The sequence below is a fragment of the Dasypus novemcinctus genome, chromosome 11, assembly GCF_030445035.2.
Source record: "Dasypus novemcinctus isolate mDasNov1 chromosome 11, mDasNov1.1.hap2, whole genome shotgun sequence".
Classification (NCBI taxonomy): Eukaryota; Metazoa; Chordata; class Mammalia; order Cingulata; family Dasypodidae; genus Dasypus; species Dasypus novemcinctus.
This window is the reverse complement of record NC_080683.1, coordinates 62,568,441-62,592,588: the sequence shown is the minus strand read 5'-3', so window position 1 is coordinate 62,592,588 and position 24,148 is coordinate 62,568,441. Positions and strand designations below refer to the sequence as shown.

General features: G+C 35.8%; 1 protein-coding gene and 1 non-coding gene across 7 annotated transcripts in view; one reads left to right on the top strand and one right to left on the bottom strand.

The window, feature by feature from the left end:
• The window catches only part of RNGTT (RNA guanylyltransferase and 5'-phosphatase), a 355,704-nt gene that overhangs the window by 140,604 nt on the left and 190,952 nt on the right, over nucleotides 1-24,148 (top strand). The gene's annotated exons all lie outside the window — the stretch shown is intronic.
• Nucleotides 4,116-4,219, bottom strand: LOC111763208 (small nucleolar RNA U13). Its single transcript, XR_002796123.1, has one exon. It is a non-coding gene; the product is annotated as a small nucleolar RNA U13 (small nucleolar RNA).

Genomic DNA, 24,148 nt, shown 5'->3' with positions numbered 1-24,148 from the left:
ATTTGGGTTGTTTTCAGTCTGTTGATATTTCAAATGATATTCCAATGAATAAACTTGTGGATACAGTACATTAGCTTACACGTGTACTACTGTATCTAGAGCAGGGGTTCTTAACAAGGGGTCTGTGCGCTTGAATTGAAATTCAAAAAAATGTGGGGTGTGTTGGTGTGGGTGTGATATATTTATTAAATAATACACAATATAGTGTGGACTTAGTAAGGGGTCTGTGGTTTTCACCTGACTGACAAAGGGGTTTGTGGAACAAAAACGGTTAAAAACCCCTGATCTGTAGGGTAAAGGTCTAAAAGGTAAATTCTGTGTTCTAGGTTTGTTTTAAAGATTTTGTTAGATATTACCAAACTGTCCCTTGTAGAGGTTGTAACAGCTCACATTTCTACTGGATAATGTTTTCCCCAGCCTTCCCAATGAGGTGAGTTATCAAACCTTTGTGTTTTTGCTAACTTGATAAGTTAAAGTATAGTTTTAGTTTGTTATTTCTATTATTATGGATGAGGTTGAGCATCTTTTTATAGGCTTAAGATCCATTTAACATTTATTTTTCTTTGAATTATCTATTCATATCATGCCCATGGTTTGTTGGTCTTTTTAAATGGATTTCTAGGATATTTCAGTTACAGAGTTAAAAATATTCTTCCCACTTTTGGTTTGTTTTTACTTGGCTGATAATGATTTTTGTATGCAAACATTTTTTATTTTTATATAATTAAATTTACCATTGTTTTCTTTTATGGCTTTTAAGTTTTATCTAATTAGGAAGATTCTTCTCCTACTCTATGATTATATGTTTTCTTCTAGTACTTTTATGGTTTCATTTCTTCTTCTTCCCTTCCCTTCTTTCCCTATGTATATTTGTGAACTCATTGATTTAAACATAAACGTGCCTCATGGTTTTCAATCTGTTGCAATTCTTATTTCTTTTTGAAGCTGAAATGTCACATTTTTGCCAGTTGGGAGTTGCTTTTAGTTGACCACTGGGCACCCCCCCTCCTCAGATCCTTAATATCTGGTATGTCAGTATGTTCCAGGCTAATTTGTTATGTTTCATGCCTGAACCTAGAATTAGGCATTTAAAGAAAATGGCATTTCAAGACTACAATCTGTGTAGCAGGGATGCTCATTGCTATTGGGTTAATATTTCTAGACCTTTCCACTCATGTGTTTGTGTTGAAGATGCATATGAGTTCAGACTGATAACTTGAAATACAAAATCAGAACATTAGGATTTTTTCTTATCATCTTATATTTTATATCTGTATCTCTTTTCTTTTACACTAGGAATTCTGGTTCCTAAGGTCACAGAAAATGATAGGCCATCCCACAAATGCTTATTTGCTCTATCAAACTTTATACATACAATAATCAGAATAAAAATCCTAATACTACCACTATCAAGTAGGATTATAATAGGAAAACTTTTTTTTGGATTGGGCTATCCCCATTCTTCCTCATATTAAAAAAAAAAAAAAGCAAAACTGTTGTACTATAGCTACATTATCAGATTATAAAGCCATTATATACTCTAATCTATTTTGGGCCCCTTACTCTTCCATGTAATTTCAATGATTGGCTTTTTCATTTGTGCAAAGAAGGGTGTTGGAATTTTGATTGGGATTGAGTTGAATCTGTAAATTGCTTCAGGTAGAATTGATATCTTAATATTTAGTCTTCCAATCCATGAACATGGAATGTCCTTCCATTTATTTAGGTTTTCTTTGATTTTATTAGTAATGTTTTATAGTGTTCCATGTACAAGTCCTTTATAGTCATGGTTAAATTTATTCTTAGATATTTGATTCTTTTAGCTGCTATTGTAAATGAAATTTTTTTCATGATTTCTTCTTCTGATTGTTCATCACTAAGTACATAGAAACACTACTGATTTTTTGGTGTAGGTCTTATATGCTGCCACTTTGCTGAATTCATTAATTAGCTTTATGAGCTTTTTGGTAGGTGTTTTTCAGGGTTTTCTATATATGGGATCATGTCATTTGCAAATAGGGCAAGTTTTGCTTCTTCCTTTCCCTACTATTTCTCGCCTAATTGTTTTGACTAGAACTACCTGTTGCAATGTTGAATAAAAGTGGTGACAATGGGTATGTATCTGTATTAGTCAGCCAAAGGGGTGCTGATGCAAACTACCAGAAATTGGTTGGTTTTTATAAAGGGAATTTATTGGTTGTAGGAGCTTAGAGATACCAAGCCATAAAGCATAAATTACTTTTCTCACCAAAGTCTGTTTGGAGCAAGATAGCTGCCGATGTCTGCGAGGGTTCAGGCTTCCTGGGTTGCTACATTCCTGGAACTTCCTTTACTCTGGCTTCAAGTTCCTTCCTCCCTGGGGCTGGCTTCTCTTTCCTCTGTTTGCTGACTTCCCAGGGCTCCAGTTTAAGTCTTCAGCTTCAAACTCCACAATCAAAACTCCAACATTAAAAGCTCCAGCTTTGTTCTTTGCCATGCCTTTTATATGTGTGTCTCCACATCTTGGTGGGTAGGGACTCAATGCCCTAATAATCATAACTCAGTCATATCCAGGTACAGATCAGATTACAAACATAATCCAATATTTCTTTTTGGAATTCATCAATTATATCAAACAGTGTCCTTGTCTTTTTTTTTTTTTTTTTTTTATCTTAGAGGAAACGCTTTCAGTCTTTCATCATTGAATATGATGTTAGCTGTGGACTCTTCATATGTGCTTTTAATCATGTGGAGGACGTTTCCCTCTATTCCTGGTTTTGTAAGTGTTTTTTATCAAGAACCTATGCTGAGTTTTGTGAAATATCTTTTCTCATTTAATTGAGATGCCCGTATGTTTTTTTTCCACTTTTATTCTTCATTCTATTAATGTGTTGTATTACATTAATTGATTTTCTTGCATTGAACCACCCTGGCATATCTGTGATAAATGCTACATGATCATGGAGTAGAATTCTTTTAATGTGCTGTTGGATTTGATTTGCTAATGTTTTACTGAGGATTTTTGCATCTATATTCATAAGGGATATTGGTCTGAGAGGTTAGTGCTCAACTTCTGAGCCACATTGGCTCTCCTGAGTTGGTTTTTTCATTTGTACGTATGTATGTATGTATGTTTGTATGTATGTATGTGTGTATGTATGTATTTATTTATTTACTTATAGGAGGCACCTGGGACCGAACCTGGGACTGAACCTGGGACCTCCCATGTGGGAAGTAGGCGCTCATCCACTTGAGCATCTTCTTCCCTCTTGTGGTATCTTATCTGGCTTTGATATTAGGGTAATGTTGGCCTCATTGAAAAAGTTAGGAAATGTACCCTCATCTTCAACTTTTTGGAAGACTTTGAGCAGGATTGATTTGAATACTTCTGGGAATGTTTGGTAGAATTCCTCTGTGAAGCCATCTGGTCCTTGGCTTTTCTTTATGGGGAGGTTTTTGATGACTAGTTCAACCCCTTTTTTTTTGTCATTGGTCTGTTGAGGTCCTCTATTTCTTCTTGAGTTGGTATAGGTAATTTGTATATTTCTAGGAATTTGTTCATTTCATCTAGTTTACCTAATATGTTGGTGCACAGTTCATACTATCTCCTATTGTTATTTGTATAGAGTTGGTAGTAATGTTCCCCTTCATTTCTGAGTTTCATTATTTGCACACTCTCTTCTTTTTTCATTGTTAGTCTAGCTGAAGATTTGTCAATTTTATTGATCTTTTCAAATAACCAGTTTTTGGTTTTGATGATTCTTTATATTGTTTTTTTATTCTCTATTTCTTTTATCTCCACTGTAATCTTTATGCTTGCTTTGAGCTTGGTTTTCTCTTCTTTTTTAGTTCTTCCAATTTTGAGGTTAAATCTCTGATTTGAAATTCTTCCTCTTCCTCTTCTTCCTCTTCTTCATCTTGGCCAGGAAATGAACCTGGGACTTTGTATGTGGGAAGCTGGTGCTCAACCACTGAGCCACATAACTCCCCTGAGTTGCTTTTTCGTTTGTTTGCTTGTTGTTTGTTTTGTTTTTAGAAAGTACTGGGTACTGAACCCCGACCTCTCTTGTGGGAAGCAGGCACTCAACAGCTTGAGCCACATCTGCTCCCTTTTTTTCTTTTTTTTTTTAAATTCATGTAAAATGGGTAATGTGCTGATGTCGTAATAAGGTTTGAGGGAGGCACATCTCACATAAATGCGTGAACACCCATTCATCATGCTCATGAACCACAAAAGGATCTCTTCTTTTTCATATAAGCATTTAGAGCTACAAATTTCTTTTTAAGCACTGCCTTTGCTGCAACCCATAAATTTTAGCATGTTGTATTTTCATTTACATTTGCCTCAAGATATTTCCTAATTTCCTCTGTAATATCTTTTTTCATCTATGGGTTAAGAGTGCATTGTTTAATTTCCACTCGTGAATTTTCCAGTTTTTCTTCAGTTACTGATTTCTGGTTTCATTTCATTGTGGTTGGAGAAAGATATATTGTATGATTTCAATATTTTTTTCATTTATTGAGACTTGTCTATTTTGGAAAATGATCCATATGCTCTAGAGAGGAATGTGTATTCTGCTGCTGTTGGGTGAAGTGTATATATGTCTGTTAGGTCTAATTGGTTTAGAGTATTATTCAAGTCTTCTATTTCCTTATTGTTCTGCTGTCTAGATGTTCTATCCATTATTGAAAGTGATGTATTGAAGTCTACTACTAATGTAGAACTATCTATTTCTATCTTCAGATCTGTCAATATTGGCTTCATATATTTAAGGGGTTTGCTCTTAGGTGCATATATATTTATCATTGTTATTTTTGTTGTTGCTGTTGTTGAATTGGCCCCTTTATCCATATATAGTGACTATCTTTGTCCCTCCAACCAGTTTTTGACTTAAAGTCTGTTTTATCTGGCATTATAATAGTATGCTATTCCCGCTCTCTTTCGGTTACTATTTGCATGGTATTTATTTTGCCATTATTTCACTTTCCATCCAATTGTGTCTTTGAATTTAAGATGTCTCTTATATATAGTATATAATTGGGTCATGCTTTTTAAAAAATCCAGTTTGCCTTTTGACTGGAGAGTTTAATCCATTTACATTTAAAGTATCTACTTAAAATGCAGGAATTTCTTCTGCCATTTTGCTATTAGGTCTTTGTAAGTCTTATACTTTTTTTGCCCCTTAATTCTTCCATTAATGAATGTTTTCATACTTGATTTTCCCCCTGGTGTACCAATTTGAGTCTCTTGTCATTTCTTTATAAATTTTTCAGGTATTTTTTTATAGTCACTGTGGGGCTTAAATTTAACATTTAGATCTGTAATAATCATGTTTGATTTGACACCAACTTAACTTCAATAACATACACATATACTGTATACCCTCTATCGTCACATATCTATTTATTGTATTTATTACAAATTATGTTTTTATATGCTGTGTGTCCAAAACCATAGAGATACCACCACTTTTTATGTATTTGCATTTTATAGTCTATAGGAAGTGAAAAGTGGAGTTAGATTCCATAAAAAATAATTCAATAGTACTCTCATTTATAATTACCCGTATGGTTACCTTTCCTGGAGGTCTTTATTTCTTTTTACTGCTTTGACCCACTGTCTACTATGTCTTCTTTTCAGTCTGAAGAACTCCCTTTACCATAGGGGTTCTTAGCAAGGGGTCCATGGAAATATTTCAGGGGGTCTGTGAGCTTGAATTGAAAAAAAATCAACTTATCTTTATTTTCTCTGACCTCTAACTGAAATCTAGCATTTCCTTCATTTATGAATGTATGCAATAATTTCGTGTCACATTACAATTGTTGCATATCTTGAAAAATTATTTATGCTAATCCATACTTTGAAATTAGGGTAGTTGTTAGACCTGATGCTAATTGAGTATCATAAAACTATCTGCCACTACATTATGAGAAGGCGTTTGTGGTTTTCACCTGACTGGCAGAAGGGTCTGTGGAACAAAAAAGGTGAAGAACTGTATGAGTCAGCCAGAGGGGTGCTGATGCAAAGTACCAGAACTCTGTTGACTTTTATAAAGGGTTTTTATTTGGGGTAGAAGCTTATAGTCACAAGTCCCTAAAGAGTATAATTCCAGGTTACTTCCTTACCAAACCTGTTTGCCATGTGTTGAAGCAAGATGGTGGGCAATGTTTGCATGGGTTCAGACTTCCTCTTCCTTTCAAGGGAACCATGGAAACAAGAAGCTGAAAGGAATGGAAACCACGAAAGGGAGAGTCCAGTAGAAACTGCCATGGGCCTTGCCATGCGGCAGGGGAGCCAAGGATTGCTGGTAGCCTGTCTTCAGGAAGAAAGCATGACTTAATGATGCCTTGATTTGAATATTTTCTCAACCTCAAACTATAAGCCTATAAATTTTCATTGTTTAAGCCAACCCATGTTATGGTATCTGCTTTCAGCAGCCTAGGAAACTAAAATACTTGGCAATTGTTTTCTTTCAGCAGTGTACTTTGTCCCACTGCTTTCTTGCCTCTGTGATTTCTGATGAGAATTCAACACTTAATCTTATTGGGACCACCGTGTACAAAACACATTGCTTTTCTCTTGCAGCTTTCAGAACTCTTTCCTCGTCCTTAGCATTCAGTAGTTTCACTAATGTGTCTGGGCATGATTGTCTTTAAGCTTATTTTGTTCGTGATTTTTGAGTTTCTAGAATATGTATATTCATGTATTTCATTAAATTTGGGAAGTTCTCAGTCAATTTCTTAGAATATTCTCCCTGCCCTTCCTTCTTTCCTTCTTTCCCTTCCTGTCCAGGATTCCCTAAAGTGCATATTGATATGTTTGAATGCGTCTCACAGGTTTTCTGGTGCTCTGTTTACTTTTTTCATTCTTTTTTCTTTCTGTTCCTCAGTTGGAATCATTTCAGTTGTCTTGTCTTGAGTTCTTTGATTCTTCCTTCTACTAGTTCCAATCTGTTGTTGAAACCCTCTATAGAATTTTTCCCTTCAGTTATAACCCTCTATAGAAATTTCCCCTTCACTCTAGTATTTGTTTCTCTTTATTGAAATTCTTTTATTATTTATTCATCCTTTTCCTGATATCTTTTAGTTCTTTATCTGTGTTTTTCTTCATATCCTTAAGCATAATGAGGATTATTTTTTAAAGGTCTTAGTCTGGTACGTCCAAAGCCTCATCTTCTACATTGATGGTTTCTGGATTTGTATCTGGTTAACTTTGGATGGGCCATCATTTACTGTTTCTTTGTCTTGTAATCTTTTGTTGCACACTGTACATTTAATACTTTAAAGCGTTAAATCTGGCATATGGTCCCTGAGCTGTTTATTCCTTGTTTGTGTCCAGCTAGTGATATCACAGATATTTCCTTGACGTCACAAGCTATCAAAATCGAAGAAACTAATGCAAAAATCACGTTTCACAGTTTTTGCAAATTGACTCTGAGTTGGCTGGTGTTCTCCCTCAGAGTTTAGCTCTTCTATCAAGATCAGCCTGAGGCGAATGTGAAGTTTAGGATCCTCTCCGTGTTTTCTGAGTCTGAGTCTTGTCCTGGGCTTGTGCTTGCTTATGACCTTAGGAATTCCCCAGTTTACAGGAATTTGGATGCCTCCCCTACTACTTAATAAAATAGACTTTCTCCCCCTTTAGAGTGCTGTATTGTATGACTCAAAGCAGGTAATCCTTTGCTCAAGGACTCTTCTACTTAATCATTTTTTATATTGCTTTTGCTGTCTGCAAGCTACTTTTCCCTGAAGAGTATGTTGTAGGATGAGGGTGGGGGGCGGTGGTGGTGGTAGTGGTAGTGAGCCAGAGGGAAGTTCCTGATTTTGTCTCTCATACTGTCACTGGATAGAATAAATATTTTCAGTTATCTTAGGAGTGGAATGGGTGGCTCATATGGTATGTGTATGTCTAACTTTTTAAGAACTTCATACTGTTTTCCAAAGTGGTTGTACCACTTTACATTCCTACCAGTAGCATGTGAGAGTAACAGTTCCTGTACATTCTTGGCACCAGATATAGTCTGACTTTTTAGTTTTAGCCATTTTAATAGATGTGTGCTGGTATATTACTGTGACATTAATGTTTATTTCTCTAGTGAATAATGATATGTTCACCATTTTTTCATGTGCTTCAATTTACCATCTATCTCTTTGGTGAATTGTCTCTTCAAATCTTTTGTCCCATTTAAAAAATTTGATTGTTTTATTGTTACTGAGTTTTGAGAATTCTTTATGTATTCTGGATACAAGTCCTTTGCAGAAATGTGCTTTGCATATATTTTCTCCTGATATGTGTGTGACTTGTTTATTCCTTCTCTTAATAGTGTCCTCAAAGAGTAAATTTTTTAGTTTTGATTAAATGTAATATACCAATTTTGTTTTATCTCCTATGCTTTTGGTTGAATGCAAGGCCACAAAGATTTTCTCCTATGTTTTTCTTGTCTAGAAGTTTCATTGTTTCAGTTTTTATATTACATTCAGGTCTGTGATTTCAGGAAATTTTTTTTTTGTTACACTATGATATAGAGATTAAAAAAATTTCCCCCTATATGGATATTATTTTTGCACCAATTATTGATAAAACTACCCTTTTTTCTTGGAATTTCTTTTGTACCTTTGTTAAAGCAAGTTGTCATGCGTATCTGGTTCTGTTTTTAGATTTTCTGTTCTATTCACTTGATCTGTTTGTCTGATTTTAATGCCAATATCACATTGTCTTAATTACTTTTGTTTATAATAAGTCTTGAAATCAGATAGTGTTACTTTTCTAACTTTGTTATTCTTTTTTGAAGTTGTTTTGGTTATTCTAGGCCTTTGCATTTTCATAGGAATTTTAGAATTGTCAATTTCTATAAGAACGGCTACTGGAGTTTCGATTGAAATTGTATGAATCTATAGATCAGTTTGGGAAGAATATAATATTGAATCTTCGATCCATCAATCTATAAATGGTATATCTTTCCATTTATTTAGTTCTTTAATTTTTCTCACATGTTTATAGCTTTCAGTATGCAAGTTTTTCTCATCTGACTTTTTCAGATGTATTTTATAATTTTTGATGGGTGTTATAAATAGTATTAAGTATTTAATTCTGATTGCTCATTAGTAGTATATAGAAATTTTATATATTGATCTTTTATCCTGTGGTCTTGCTAAGGTCATTTATCATTCTAATATCTCTTTGTAGATGCTGTCATGTTTATTACATATAGAATCATGTCTTCTGTGAAAAAGAGGCACTTTTACTTCCTTTCAGGTCTGGATGTCTTTTCTTTCTTCCTTTTTTCTTATTGTACTGGATAGAACTCCAGTTTATTGTTGAATACAGGTAGTGAGAGTGAACAGCCTTGTCTTATTCCTCATCTTTATAGAGAAAGGAATTTTGTTTTTCATTATTAAGTATGATGTTAGCTGTGTGGCTCTACTAGATGCTTTTTATAATAGCTAAGTAAAGCTGTTGATTTTGGTAAACTAACCTAATTTTTCCTATTCTTTTATTGCATTTAGTTATTATTTGTAGTTATTTTTCATTTGAGTCTCTTGGCTTTTCTAAGTATTTTAGTCATACAAACTGTAAATAGTAATTTTTCTTTTCTTTAAAAGTTTAATATATTAATTTTGTTCTCTTGTCTTATTCAGTTATATTCAAGTGCAACTTGAAATTGTAGAAATGCTTATAGGGTTTCTTGTCTTGTTTGTGATTGGAGTGGGAATGCTTCCAGTATTTTTCCAAAGTATGATACTGCCTTTTAGTCAGAAATCTATTTTATAATAATAAGGTGACACAAGTATCTGTTTGATCCTATTGTACTGAGTGATTTTACTTTTAATCAAGAATGGTCTTTCAATTCTGTCAAATGCCTTTAAATTTACTCTAAAAATAACATTTTTTTTTGCAGTTTAGATTTATCTCATGAATTATTTGAAAATATTTCCTTATCTTGAATTTGAATCTTAGTCTTATATTGTTTTTTTTTTAATGTACTGCTGATTTTTTCCCCCCCTCTTACATTTTATTTAGGAATTTGTATTTTGTCCAAGCACTTTTAATAGCATTGGAATATCTGGGTTTTATAGGAATTCCTCCATAAAACTATTTGGGTAGTAATGCTTTGGACAACTTTCTCCATTTTTCCTATGAAAATTGGTGTGTTTTATTACATTTTTCTCTTTCTTCTGGAGTGTATTTTGGTAAATTGATTTCCTCTCCATTTCATCCATGTTTTAAAATTATTACTATAGAGCCGAGGCAAGTACATAGTAATGAGTCTTTACATTTCTTCTGTTTTTGTGGTTATTTACTCTCAGATGATTTCTTACTTGACTGTTTACTTAAAAAAAATAGCAGTAGTCATTTAATTATTTTCCCCTCCACTGAACTAGCTTTTGGATTTTTAAATTTCTTGTCTTTTCTTAAACAAAACCTCCTTTTATTTGTATTCATTCATTTTTTGTTGTTCTCTTTGATGTGTTTACTGTCCTTTTCTGACTTTTTGAGTTATGGGCTTAAGTCATTACTTTTCATTTTTTTCCCTATAGTTATTAGTACTTAATATTTCCTTCTGAGCTCAGCATGGTCTGATGTGTAGAGTTTGATGATAGAGTATTTTTTTATCATACTTTTAAGAATTCTGCAATTTTGGTTTATAGTTCTTTTCCTAAACTTGTTATAGAGTTTTGAAATTTCTAGGTGGAAGGACCTTTTTTTTTTTATAATTGGTTATTAGTTTCTAATTTTTCTATGCTGAGTTAAGAGAATATTTTCTATAGTTTTTTTTTTGAGATGTTATTAATTTGGGGGACTTTTTAAAATTTTCAGGGAAAAGAGGTTGATATGTATCAGTCAGATTTATTTTACTAATAATACTTTTCCTAGTCTTTTTTATATTCATATTTATTTTTGGTTCAATTGCTTTGTCATGGCCTAAGAGAGGTAAATGAAATCCTCTTATCACTAGTGGGTTTAAGTTTGTTTAATTATAATACCTTCTAAAATTTCTCCTTCATGAATATTCATAGTGTTCATAGTGTGTTTTTTGGTATAATAAATTCATAGATGCTATTTATTCATTTAGAGTTATATTTCTTAGAATTATAAACTGTTCTTTTTTGACTTATTTAATCTTTTGTTGTCCTGTCTTCTAAGATTGTAAACTCATATTGTCCTTCACTTTTGAGGGATAATTTCACTGGATTCAGAATTCTAGGCTGATATTCTTTTTCATTCCACAGCCTTAAGATTTCACTCAATTCTCTTCTTTCTTACATGGTTTCTGAAGAGAAGTCCAGTGCATTTATCTTTGCTCCTGTATTGCTGTGGTGTTCTGCCCACCCCACCCCATACCCCAGCTGCTTTTTAAAAAGATTTTCTCTTTGCCTTTGATTATCTGTAGTTTGAATATGAGATGTTGTATTAGTAAACCAAAGGGGTGCTAATGCAAAATACCAGAAATCGGTTGGCTTTTATAAAGGGTATTTATTTGGGATAGAAGCTTACAGTTACCAGGCCATAAAGCATAAGTTACTTCCCTCTCCAAAGTCTGTTGCCACATAGTAGAGTGAGATGGATGCTGATGTTTGCAAGGGTTCAAGGTTCTATCTTCCTCTCCCTCTTCAGGCTCCGTGGTCCCAACTTCTTCCAGTTCAGCTGTAGGCTGGGATAAGTCTTTGTATCTCTCTAGGGGCTCATTTTTCTCCATGCTCAGCTGCTCTGCTCTCTCTACAAGGTCAGCTTGTCTCTCTTCCTGGGGCCTCTGGCATGTCTAATGGGGCCTTCTTTCTTTCCTCACGTATCTGCTTCTCTGTGTGTTTACTTCCCAGGGCTCCAGGATCAAAACTGCAACTTTCTCCTCTGCAATGTTATTTTCTCTGTGAGTCTCTGCTCACCAAGGGGACAGGGACTCAAGTCCTACTGATGTGGTCCAGTCAGAGCCTTAATCATTATTTAATCAAGTAAAAGTGAAACCTCTGAATCCAATCCAATCTAATATGCCCTTAGGAACAGGCCAGTTCGCAAAGACAATCCAATATCTATGTTTGGAATTAATAAACAGTATCAAACTGCTACAGATGTGTAGGTGTACATCTTTGGGCATTTATTCTGCTTGATATTATGAGCTTCCTTACACTGTAGTTTGGTGACTGTCATTAATTTTGGAATATTTTCATCTATTATTACTTCTAATATTTCTTCTGTTCTTTTCTCTTTTTTCTCTTTCTGTTCCATCATACATATATTGCACCTTTTGTAATTGTCCCACAATATGTATTTACTCTTTTCCATGTTTTTCATTATTTTTTTTCTTTCATCTCTGTTTTGGCAGTTTCTATAGACATGACTTCACGCTCACTGATTGTTTCCTTAGCTATATCGAATCTACTGTTGAGTCCTTCCTAAGTATTTTTAATTCTTGTTACAGTGTTTTTGATTTCTAGCATTTCCTTTGGCTTCTTAGAGTTTCCACCTCTGTCTACATTATTCTGTTCTTATATACTTTCCATTAGAGCCCTTAGAATATTAATCATAGTTATTTTAAATTCCTGGTCTGATAATTACAGAATCTCTGTCACATCTGAGTTTGGTTCTAATGCTTTCTTTATCTTCAGATTGTATGTTATGCCATATAGAATGCCTTGTAGTTTTCTGTTGAAAGTCAGACATGATGTATTAGATCTAAGGAACTGAGGTAAGCAGGTATTCATGAAGTTTTGTGTTTATCTGGCTAGGCATTAGGCTCTGTTTACTGTTTGCTATAGCTGTGGTGTCTGAAGTTAAAATTTCCACTAGTGCCCTTATTTTTGTCTCACCTGTCTTTGAGTTTTCCTAGAGGCTTTTTAAAAAAAAGATATATTTCTTTCTTTCCCCTTCACCCCTATGGTCTGCTCTCTCCGTCCATTCGTTATGTATTCTTCTGTGTCTGATTGCATTCTTGCCATGCGGCACCGAGAAACTGTGTTGCTTTTTTTGTTATGTCGTCTTGAATCAGCTCTCCATGTGTACAGTGCCAGTGTTGCTTTTTTGTTGTTGTTGCATCATCTTGCTGTGTCAGCTCTCTGTGTGTGCGGTGCCACTCCTGGGTGGGCTGCACTTTTTTCACATGGGGTGGCTCTCCTTGTGGGGTGCACTTCTTGCACCTGGGGCATGCCTACTTGGGGACACCCCTATGTGGCACGGCATCCCTTGCACGTGGCAGCACTGCATGTGGGCCAGCTCACCACACAGGTCAGGAGGCCCTGGGTATCAAACCCTGGACCCTCCATGTGGTAGGCAGATGCTCTATCAGTTGAGCCACAACTGCTTCCTTAGAGGCTTTTTCTTATACAGGTTATGAGTCTTGTAGTTCTTTTTGTTGTAATCCACTCTTATTTACAGGAAACTGACTGATGTGGTAAGGGTATGGAGGGAAGGGATGGATTCTCTAATCTTATAATTATGTCTCAATATATTAGTGAGTCACTGGGCTGTGACTTTCAAAAGTACTTCTTAGTTTCTACCTTCCCACTGTCCCTCTCCTGTTAGGTAATAACAAAATTATCATCTTGGATCTTGATGATTGTTTATATAATATATTGGCTTATTTTTTTCCATTTTTCCCCCTTTTTTGGGACAAACGTTGAGATTGGACATAGATGACAGATTAGATTGTCCGTAATATTAGTTCTGCTGCTTTCTTTTCTCTAATATGGGTTTTTAAAAACCATTATCTGCATTTTACATTTTTGCTTTATATACTTTCCCTTTTTATTTTTTTTAAGTTTTAAACTTTTTATTTTGAGAAATATTTTGAAAGTTAACAGGACAATTATAAAAATAAAACAGACCTCTTATAGAAACTCCCTCTTATCCCTGTCTCCCCTGGATATCCAGATTCACCAATTTTAACATTTTGCCACATTTCCTGAATCATTCTATCTGTCCGTCAGTTTGTCTGCCTGCCTGTCTGCCTATTTATGTATCATCAGTCCATTTTCTAAACCCTTGAGTGTAGGATGTATACATCATGCTTCTTGAACACTTGATACTTCCATGGTCATTTCTTAAGAACAAGGATATTCACTTACACGACCACTTGAAGGGCACTTACCAAGTTCAAGAAATTTAACACTGATATAAAGTTTACATTCTATATCCCAAGTTTTTCATATTGCAATGATGTCCTTTTGAGTCTTCCCATCTCCCTAACTAGAAACCCTGTATCTATTTTGTATTAATTTCCCATTGCCCCGCCCCCACCCTTGGCAACCTGTACTGTTAATTTCTGTCCATGTGAGTTTCCATATTCTCTCTGATATTTTCTTTGTAATTACCTTAGGATTAAATTTAGCAGCCTAAATTTATAACAACCTCATTTGCTTTGATATCAACTTAATAGCATATACAAGCTATATTCCTATAGCCCTCTGTCCCTGCTCCTTTATGAAGTTCTTGTCATGAATTACATGTTACATTATGAGTTCAAAACCACTGATTTATCATTATCTTTTTTTTTTTTTTCCATTGTCTGTCTGTTTTTTTGTTAGGAGGCACTGGGAACCAAACCCAGGACCCTCCCATGTGGAAGGTGGATGCTCAACTGCTTGAGTCACAGCTGTTCCCTACTTGCTTGTTTTTGCTCATTTTGTCTGCTGATTGTTTTTACTTGATGTCTGCTCATTGTTTGTTTGTCTTCTCTAGGAGGCACTGGGAACTGAACCCCAAGACCACCTTCAATGTGGGAGGCAGGCACTCAACTGCTTAGCCACATATCTTTTTATACATTTGCCTTTTAGATGCTGTAGAAAGTAAAGAGTGGAGTTACAAACTAAAATTGTAATAGTACTGGCATTTATATTTATCCCTCTTGTTACCCTTACTGGAGATCTACGTTTCTTCATGTGGCTTCGATCTGTCAGCTAGTGTTCTTTCCTTTCAACCTGCAGAACTCTCTTTGGCATCTTTTGTAGGGCTGGTCTTAGTGGTGATGAGCTCCCTCAGCTTTTGTTTATCTGGGAATGTCTTAATGGCTCCCTTATTTTTGAAAGACAGTTTTACCACATATAAAAATTTGGTTGGCAGATTTTGCTTTTGGCCTTCTTGCCTCCATGGGTTCTAATGAGAAGTTGGCACTTATTGACTCTTCTTTGTACATGACATGTTGCTCCTCTCCAATGTCTATTATTTGTATCCTTGCTAGGTAGGAATTTTAGATTTCATGTATATTTTATATATTCTGTTTAATTTTCTAAGTATTGTCTTGTTCTTTTTCTTTATTTTCTTATTTTATCCCTAGATACAAATTTATATGTTTGCCACCAGTAGTTTATAAAGAAAATCTAGTCATATGATTTGTATATTTATACTAATGTTCTGTGAGTTTATCATTATTTTGTTGTTTGTAACATAGTCATAAAAAAAAGAAAAAATAAACCTTTGAGACTTTGTTTTGCATCTGATTTAATAGAGGAAAGACTTTTTTGTCTAAATGCAAAAATGCAAGATTGATCACACAGTAGAGATTTTTAATGTAATTAAGATATAATGTGAAACTATTTGGTTTGCAGAGGCAGGATAAAATGAGAGTAATTTTATATGTCATCATATTTCTGGTGTTCAGTTTTGCATTATCTAATCTATTAATAAATGAATATTGCCTGATGGATCCTTACAATCTCATTCATTTACTTTTCAAAGGGGAATTTTAGGTAACCACAGTAAAGTGTAATAAAGAGAACTCCTAATTGCTTTTGCATAGTTGACCTTAAGATTTATTGTTCCAGGAAACTTGTTTTGAGGTAGTAAATCTTATTTACCAAAAAATTAAGGAATCATAATATATACATATATGTTAAGCATTACTATGTTAAACATTTCATAACATGAATTTTTTATTTTTGCTTGGCATTATAGTTTAACTTTTTAAAGTAAATTAGCATTCAGGAGATACCTATTAATAGAGTTAGAAGAAAAAAGTAATTATTGGTCTCTCTAAAATGAATAGGAAGAAGGTACTTTGCCTAAATAGTCTGATAAGTTAATTGTTCTAAGCAGTTGTGATTATAAACTTACTGGAGGTTAATAAAGGCATGGGATAAACAGAATTCTAATTTAAAGGACTGTGTTCAAATTCAACTGAATACTTTTTTAAAAAAAAGAATGTAACTCTCAATAATGTGAGCCAGTACTTTGGTATTAATGTCTGGCCTTGAAAGTTTATTAGAATTTTCTAGTGAAAGGTTGCAATTAAGGAATAGCTTCTGCTCTTTCCAGTTGCACTGAAAATTAAGTCATTCTTTTGTTGGTCATTGTTGAAATGATGAAAGGCACTTAGTTTCAGAATATGAGTTTAAATAAATTATTTTTAATAGTATATTTATAAATAAAAAAATTTCACTACCATCATCACATTGCTGGAAGAGTAGGTATTTGGCAACTTCAGATTTTCTTAAATCCTGCAATTTATCTTTTACTTTTCCCCCAAAACTGAAAAGATGATGTATAACATGACTGAGAAAATGTAAATTTTGGAGCCAGTAAAAGAAAATAGGGTCAAACATTTTTTAGTATGATTGTATTTCTTTCTTATTGAACACACATCTAATAATTTATATTACCCAAAACAGACTTAGTTTTATCAGAGGTAAAATACCAACGAGTCCATGTGTGTTGTCATAGAAGTATTGTAATAAATTGTTAAATTAATTAAATTTTAAAATTCTGAGGAAAATTATTTGTGAGTCTTTATATTCTTTTCTACTTCTTGCATTATTGTTTTAAATATTTTGTATAATATGTTTAGTCATAGAATCTATATATAGTCCATGATGGTGATGTCATAGGATGCATGTAAAGCATTGGGGAACTTCTTTTGATTGTGGAGTCACAGATTAGCTACCTCTGATATGAAACATAATACTGTATTTAATTAGGTGTGTGGTTTTATATTATTCATGAAAATACTTTGAGACACTTCAGTGAAACCTTTGAATTTGCAATTTCAAGCAGACTGTCTAAGGCTTAAGATTCTGAAGACAAATGTATAAGAACAAGTAACCACAGGTGAGATTCTACATAATTGGCCTGTGACTTTAAATAACGAAGTTGGAGAAAATTATCAGAGAAATCTATTGGTCATACAGAACCAGGTTTTCTGTACCTTGTTTTTTCAAATTGAGGGTGACATCAACTGTTAGACTGTGCTCTTATATACCGCTGAATAAGAGACCTCTGCCAATTAAACTATGATATGTCATTGATTATAAGATATGTCCTGTTTTTCAGAGATGTGAAAAAAAAATGTGAGACATGAAAAGGGAAGTGTGTTAGTCAGGAATCTCTGGAGAAACAGACCTGACAGGAGATATCTGTGAATATTTTGAGATTATGTAAAATTGTCTTATGTGAATATAGGGATTCACGAGTCTGAATACCATAGGGCAGGCTGCAAGCTGGGAGCTATGATAAAGGTTTTTGATGGATTCCCTAGGAGAAGCTGACTGACTAAAGTAGATATGAAGATTCTCACTTCTGACTGCTGAAATTATCACTTCTCCTTTTAAATCCTTCAGCTGATTCAATGAGATGTCTCTTATTGCTAGAGGCAATCTCCTCAATTGATTATAAATGTAATCAACCATAGAAGCAGTCAACTCAGTCATGATTAAAGTCCATGAAATGCCCTTGTATTACAATGAGCTCAGTGCTTACTGTATCAGACAACCAGGCACCATTATCTGGCCATGTTGACACATGAGCCTAACCATTATAGGAAGTATATATTTCCTGACAGAGAATAGTATTATATATATTCTATATGCTTTATAACAATGTTTCTTTTTCATTATATTATTTTCACCCCTTAATTCCAATTCTTTAAAAGCTTAAGATTACTTTTTTAATTGAAGGATAATATACATACATAAAGAAAAGTCTTCAATTGTGTTTATAGCTTGATGAATTTTTATGAAGATTAAAAACACCTATTTTACGAGTAGCTAGATCAAGAACAAGAACATTGCCAACACTTCACAAGCCCATCTTCTGTCCTTACCCTCTGCCAATGGTAATTGTTCTTCTACTTCTAACGTCATTCATTAGTGTATTAGTCAGTCAGATGGGTGCTAATGCAAAAATACTAGAAATATTTGGTAGAAGCTTACAGTTACCAGGCCATAAAGTGTAAGTTACTTCCCTCATGAAAGTCTTTTGCCATGTGTTGGAGCAAGATGGCTGCCGACATCTACCAGGGTTCCTTTCTTTCTGGGGTTCCATTTCTCTCCAGGCTCAGCTCCTCTGTTTTCTCTGCAAGGTCAGCTGTAGAATATGAGATTCTCTAGGCTTTGCCTCTCTCCACAAGGCCAGCTGTAGACTATTAGGTGAATGGCTTGTTTCTATTCTCGGGGCCTTTTCTCTTTCCTCATGACCAACCTCCTCTGTGTGTTTACTTCCTGGGGCTCCAGCTCAAGACTCCAGTATCAAAACTCCAACATCAAAACTGCTACTTTGGGAAGCGGATTTGGCTCAATGGATAGAATGTCTGCCTACCACACGGGAAGTCCAGCGTTCAAACCCAGGGCCTCCTGACCTGTGTGATGAGCTGGCCCACACACAGTGCTGATGTGCGCAAGGAGTGCCATGCCACATGGGTATCCCCCACGTAGGGGAGCCCCATGCACAAGGATTGGGTCCCGTGCTACCCAGTGTGAAAAAAGTGCAGCCTGCCCAGGAGTGGCGCCGCACACGTGGAGAGCTGATGCAGCAAGATGATGCAACAAAAAGAGACACACATTCCTGGTGCCGCTGACAAGAATATAAGCAGACACAGAAGAACACACAGTGAATGGACACAGAGAACAGACAACTGGTGGGGGATAGGGGGTGGGAAAGAGGAGAGAAATGAATAAAAAATAAATCTTAAAAAAACAAAAACAAAACTGCTACTCTGTCCTTTGCCATGTCTTTTATCTGTGAGTCCCCAGCCACCAAGGGGTACTGATGTGGCCCAATTAAAGCCCTAATTTAATCACCTAAAAGTAAAACCTCTGAATCCAGTACACTCTGATATGCCCAGAGGAAAGACTAGTTTACGAACAAAATCCAATATTGCTTTTTGGAATTCATCAATAATAGCAAACTGCTACAATTAGTTTTTGCTGTTTTTAAACCTTATATAAACTTAATCATGCAGAATATGCTTTTTTCTATGTCTGCTTTCTGTTGTTGCACTTTTCGTTTATGAATTTCATCTGTAGTTCAGTGTATCAGTAGTTCATTCTGATTGCTATGTGGTCTTCATTGTCTACAGCAGATGGGCATTTTTGTTTCCTCCAGTTTTTGACTATAATGAATAGTGCTTTTACAACCATGATTGTATATGTCTATTCATGAACATATGTATGTATTTTTATTGGATATATACGGTAGCAGTTTGGTATTATTGATGAATTCCAAAAATAGATACTGGATTATGTTTGTGGACCGGTCTGTTCCTCTGGGCATATCAGATTGTTTTGGATTCAGAGGTTTCACTATTACTTGATTAAACAATGACTAAGGCTTTGATTGGACCACGTAAGTAGGTCCCTTGGTGGCAGGTACTCACGAAGAAAACCACACAGCAGAGGAGAGAGGTTGGAGTTTTGATTCTGTAACCCTGAGAAGTAAACACACAGGGGAAGAACACAGAGGAATAGAGATGGCTCCATAGACATGGCAGAGGCCCCAGGAAGAGAGAGAGAGCCTGCTAGTTTACAGCTGACATTGTGCAGAGACCAGAACAGCTGAGTCCAGAGAGGAACAAGCCCCAGGAGAGAAACTTACCGTAGCCTATAGCTGATACTGGGAGAAGCTGGGACCACAGAGCCTTGAGAGGAAGACAAAACCTGAACCCTTGCAGATGTTGGCAACCTTCTTACTCCAACATGTAGCAACAGACTTTACTGAGGGAAGTAACTTATGCTTTATGGCCTGGTAAATCTAAGCTTCTACCCAAATAAATACCCTCTATAAAAATCTACAGATTTCTGGTATTTTGCATAAGCACTCCTTTGGCTGACTAATACTTATACCTATGAGTGTCATTGCTGTGCTGTAGAATTTACATGTCTTCAGTTTTAGAAAATACTACTAAATCCATTTATATTCCCACCAGCTGTGTATGAGAGTTCTAGTAGCTTTCGCATCCTTGCCAACACTTCACCTTGTCTGTTTTTTTAGTCATTCTGGTAGATGTGGTTCTCATTCCATTTCCCTACTCATTAATGAGACTTTGGAAGAGTTTAAACAAGAATGGTGTTAATTCTTTCTGAAATGCTTGGTAGGTTCCCCTGTGAAGCCATCCGGTTCTGGACTTTTCTTTGTTGGGAGATTTTTGATGATAGTCAGTCTCTCTAAATCTGACTGGTTTGTTCTTGTATTTCTTGTTGCAATAGTGTAGGATTTTTGTGCATTTCTAGGAAATGCATCTAGGTTGTCTACTTTGTTGGCATACCGTTTCTAATAATATCTTCTTACGATCCTTTTTATTTCTGTAGGGTCAGCGGTAACTTCCCCCCTTTCACTTCTGATTGTATTTATTTTTATCTTCCCTTTTTTTTTCTTGGTTAATCTAGCTAGGGATTTGTCGATTTTATTGATCTTCATAAACCAGCTTTTGGTTTTGTTGATTTTCTCTCTCTCTTTTTTTTTTGTTCTCAATTTAATTTATTTCAGCTGTAATCTTTATTATTTCTTCCTTTTCCTTGCCTTAGGCTTGGTTTGCTGTTCTTCTAGTTTCTTAAGTTGTTCAGTTAGGTCTTTGAGTTTAGCTCTTTCCTTCTTCACATAGGCGTTTAGGACTATAAATTTCTCTCTCAAGACTGCCTAGACTGTATCCCATAAATTTTCATAAGTTTTGTTCTCTTTTTCATTTGTCTCAATATATTTACTGATTTCACTTGCAATTTCTTCTTTGACCCACTAATTATTTAGGAGTATGTTGTTTAGCCTCCAGACATTTGCTAATTTACTTTTTTCCTATCTATTATTCATTTCCAGTTTCATCCTGTTATGATCTGAGAAGGTACTTTGTATAATTTCAGTCTTTTTATATTTATTGAGAGCTGCATTGTGACCTAACATGTGGTCTATCCTAGAGAAAGATCCATGGGCACTTCAGAAGAATCTATTATTACCCACTGAGTTTGGATGCAATATTCTATATAAGTCTGTTAGGTCTAACTCATTTATCATATTGTTCAAGTTCTCTGTTTCCTTGTTGATCTTCTGTCTAGTTGTTCTATTTAATGATGTGAGTGGTGTGTTAAAGTCTCCAGTGATTATTGTAGAGATGTTTATTTCTCCCTCTAGTTTTTCCAGAGTTATTCTCATGTATTTTGGGGCACCCTGGTTAGGTGCATAGGTATTTATGACTGTTACATCTTCCTGGTGGATTGTCCCTTTTATTAATATATAATGGCCTTCTGTGTCTCTTATATATAGATTTTTTACACTTAAAGTCTGTTCTCTTTAATATTAGTATATCTACCCCTGCTCTTTTTTGGTTTCTGTTTGCATGGAGTACCTTTTTATGATCTTTGACTTTAAGCCAGTTCGTATCCCTAAGTCTAAGGTGAGACTCATTAAGCAGCATATGGATGGTTCATGGCTTTTTATCCATTCTGTTAGCCTCTGTCTTTTGATTTGGAGTTTAATCCATTCATATTCATTGATATTACTCAATGCATTATTTACTTCCACCATTTTATTCTTTGGTTTTCATATGTCATATTTTTGTCTGTCTTTTTACTGTTTTGGTTATCCTTTCTGGTATTCTTTCTTCTATACTCCCCTCCAAGCCTCTCTCTCCTGTCTTTTCTTTTAGGGTCTAAGGCTTTCTTTAGTATTTCCTGCAAAGGTGGATTCTTTCTTATCAACTCCCTTAATTTCTGATTGTTTGTGAATATTTTATACTCACCTTCATACCTGAAGAACAATTTTGCTGGAGAATGAATTCTCAGTTGGCAGTTTTTCTCTTTCAGTATCCTAATTCTACCATACCACTGTCTTCTTGCCACCATACTTTCTGATGAGAAATCTGCACTAAATCTTATTAGGTGTCCCTTGTATGTGATGATTTGTATCTCCTTGCTGCTCTCAGAATTTTCTCTTTACCTTTGACATTTGACATTCTGAGTAGACTGTGTCTTGGAGTAGGTCTGTTGAGATTTATTTTGATTGTGGTATGATGCACTCTTGGAATGTAAGTTCATTTCTTTGGTGAGAGTTGGGATAATTTCAGCTATTATTTTCTCAAATACTTTTTTCTCCTTTTCCTTTTTCTTCTTCTGGAGTTCCCATGACACATATTTTGTTGTGTTTTGCGTTGTCATTCAACTCCTTGGGCCGCTCTTCAATTTTGCCATTCTTTTCTCTCTCTGTTCTTTGCTTTCTTCAATTTCCACTGTTCTGTCTTCTGTATCACTTATTCTTCCTTCTATCATTTCGAGTCTTTTGTATGCCTCTAATGTGTTTTTTATCTCACCTGTTGTGTCTTTAATTTCCAAGAGCTCCATTACTTTTCTATTCAGGATTTCAAATTTGTCTTTGTGCTTGCTCATTGTCTTCTATATGTCATTTATCTCTTTAGCCATATTGTCTTTCAACTCATTAATTTGATTTTGGAAATTAGTGTGCATCTCATCAATTAGTTGCCTCAACTCTTGCAGCTCTTCTGGGACTTCGATATATTCTTTTTCTTGGCCTATGTCTTCCATTTTCTTAGTAGTATAGCTTGTAAATTTCTGTGAACACTAGGCATCTGATTAGGATGGTAGTTTACATAGATGCTTAATTTCTCTCTCTTGTAGCGATTTGGTGGCAGACTGTGTGTTACTGCTCTTCTTTGATTCTTGGTTTAACCTGTTCTAGGTCTTTAAGATTGTCCTTGTTAGTTGCTGAAAAATCGGCTCTGGACTATAGTGGGTTGCAGACCCATTTTCTAGGGCCTCGTGGAGGGAGGCTGTAAAGGCCAGAAAAAGCCTCTCATTTGCCTTTTTTTTTTTTTTAAAGATTTATTTTATTTCTCCCCCCTTCTCCCCCACCCCAGTTGTCTGTTCTCTGTGTCTATTTGCTGCGTGTTCTTCTTTGTCTGCTTCTGTTCTTGTCAGTGGCACGGGAATCTGTGTTTCTTTTTGTTGCATAATCTTGCTGTGTCAGCTCTCCGTGTGTGAGGCGCCATTCCTGGGCAGGCTGCACTTTGTTTCACGCTGGGCGGCTCTCCTTACTGGGCGCACTCCTCGCGCGTGGGGCTCCCCTACGCGGGGACACTCCTACGTGGCACAGCACTCCTTGCGTGCATCAGCACTGCACATGGGCCAGCTCCACACGGGTCAAGGAGGCCTTGGGTTTGAACCACGGACCTCCCATGTGGTAGGCGGATGCCCTAACCACTGGGCCAAGTCCGCTTCCCTCATTTGCTTTTAACTTCCTCACATGCACTTCCTTGGTCTGTCAGCAGATGGCAGCCTTTGGCAGCCCACTCATTTCAGTGCCTGGTGGGAGGAGTGTGTTTGCTACAACATGGACCAGGTCAATGTGATATAGGTTCCTTCCTGGAGGCTTTCTCAGTGATAGTTTTCTAGCTTTTGGTGACAGCCCCTTCCATTTTCTGGGAAATAGGAAATAATTCCACTCCCTTCTGCATTCTCAACTATCAGTCCAGGATAGTTAGTGGAGAGAGAGACTGAGAGGGTGGGTTCTTTTTAGTCCTAAATCTCTTCAGTCTGGAGATGGCTCCCAAGGCAAACAATTGAGTCGCCCCTCTGGCCAGGACTGGCTGGTAGGGCACAGTGGACTAAATTTGTGGGTCGAAAACTGAGTCACCGTTAGTCTGTGTCCCTCTTTCTCCCCTTTTCTGAGGTGGTGGATCCCTGAGGTACCCTTTGTCTATAGCCAGCCAAGAGGCCTGAGAACTCAGAAGTGTCTGTAGTGTGAGGGAGGATGCTGGCAGTAGTAGCTGCTGGTTTTGACTCAGTTTTGCTGTAGCAATTCTTTTCCTTTGGAAACCTCTTTCTTCTGGGGGCTGTCCAGCCTTCGCCTGGGGTCCTAAACCCTAGAAGATTGTTTTCCAGGTCATTTCATCCTGTCCTCTAGCTATTTTTCTGGGAAAGAGGAGAGTCCCATGTCTTTTTAGTCCACCATCTTCCTGGAAGTCCTCTT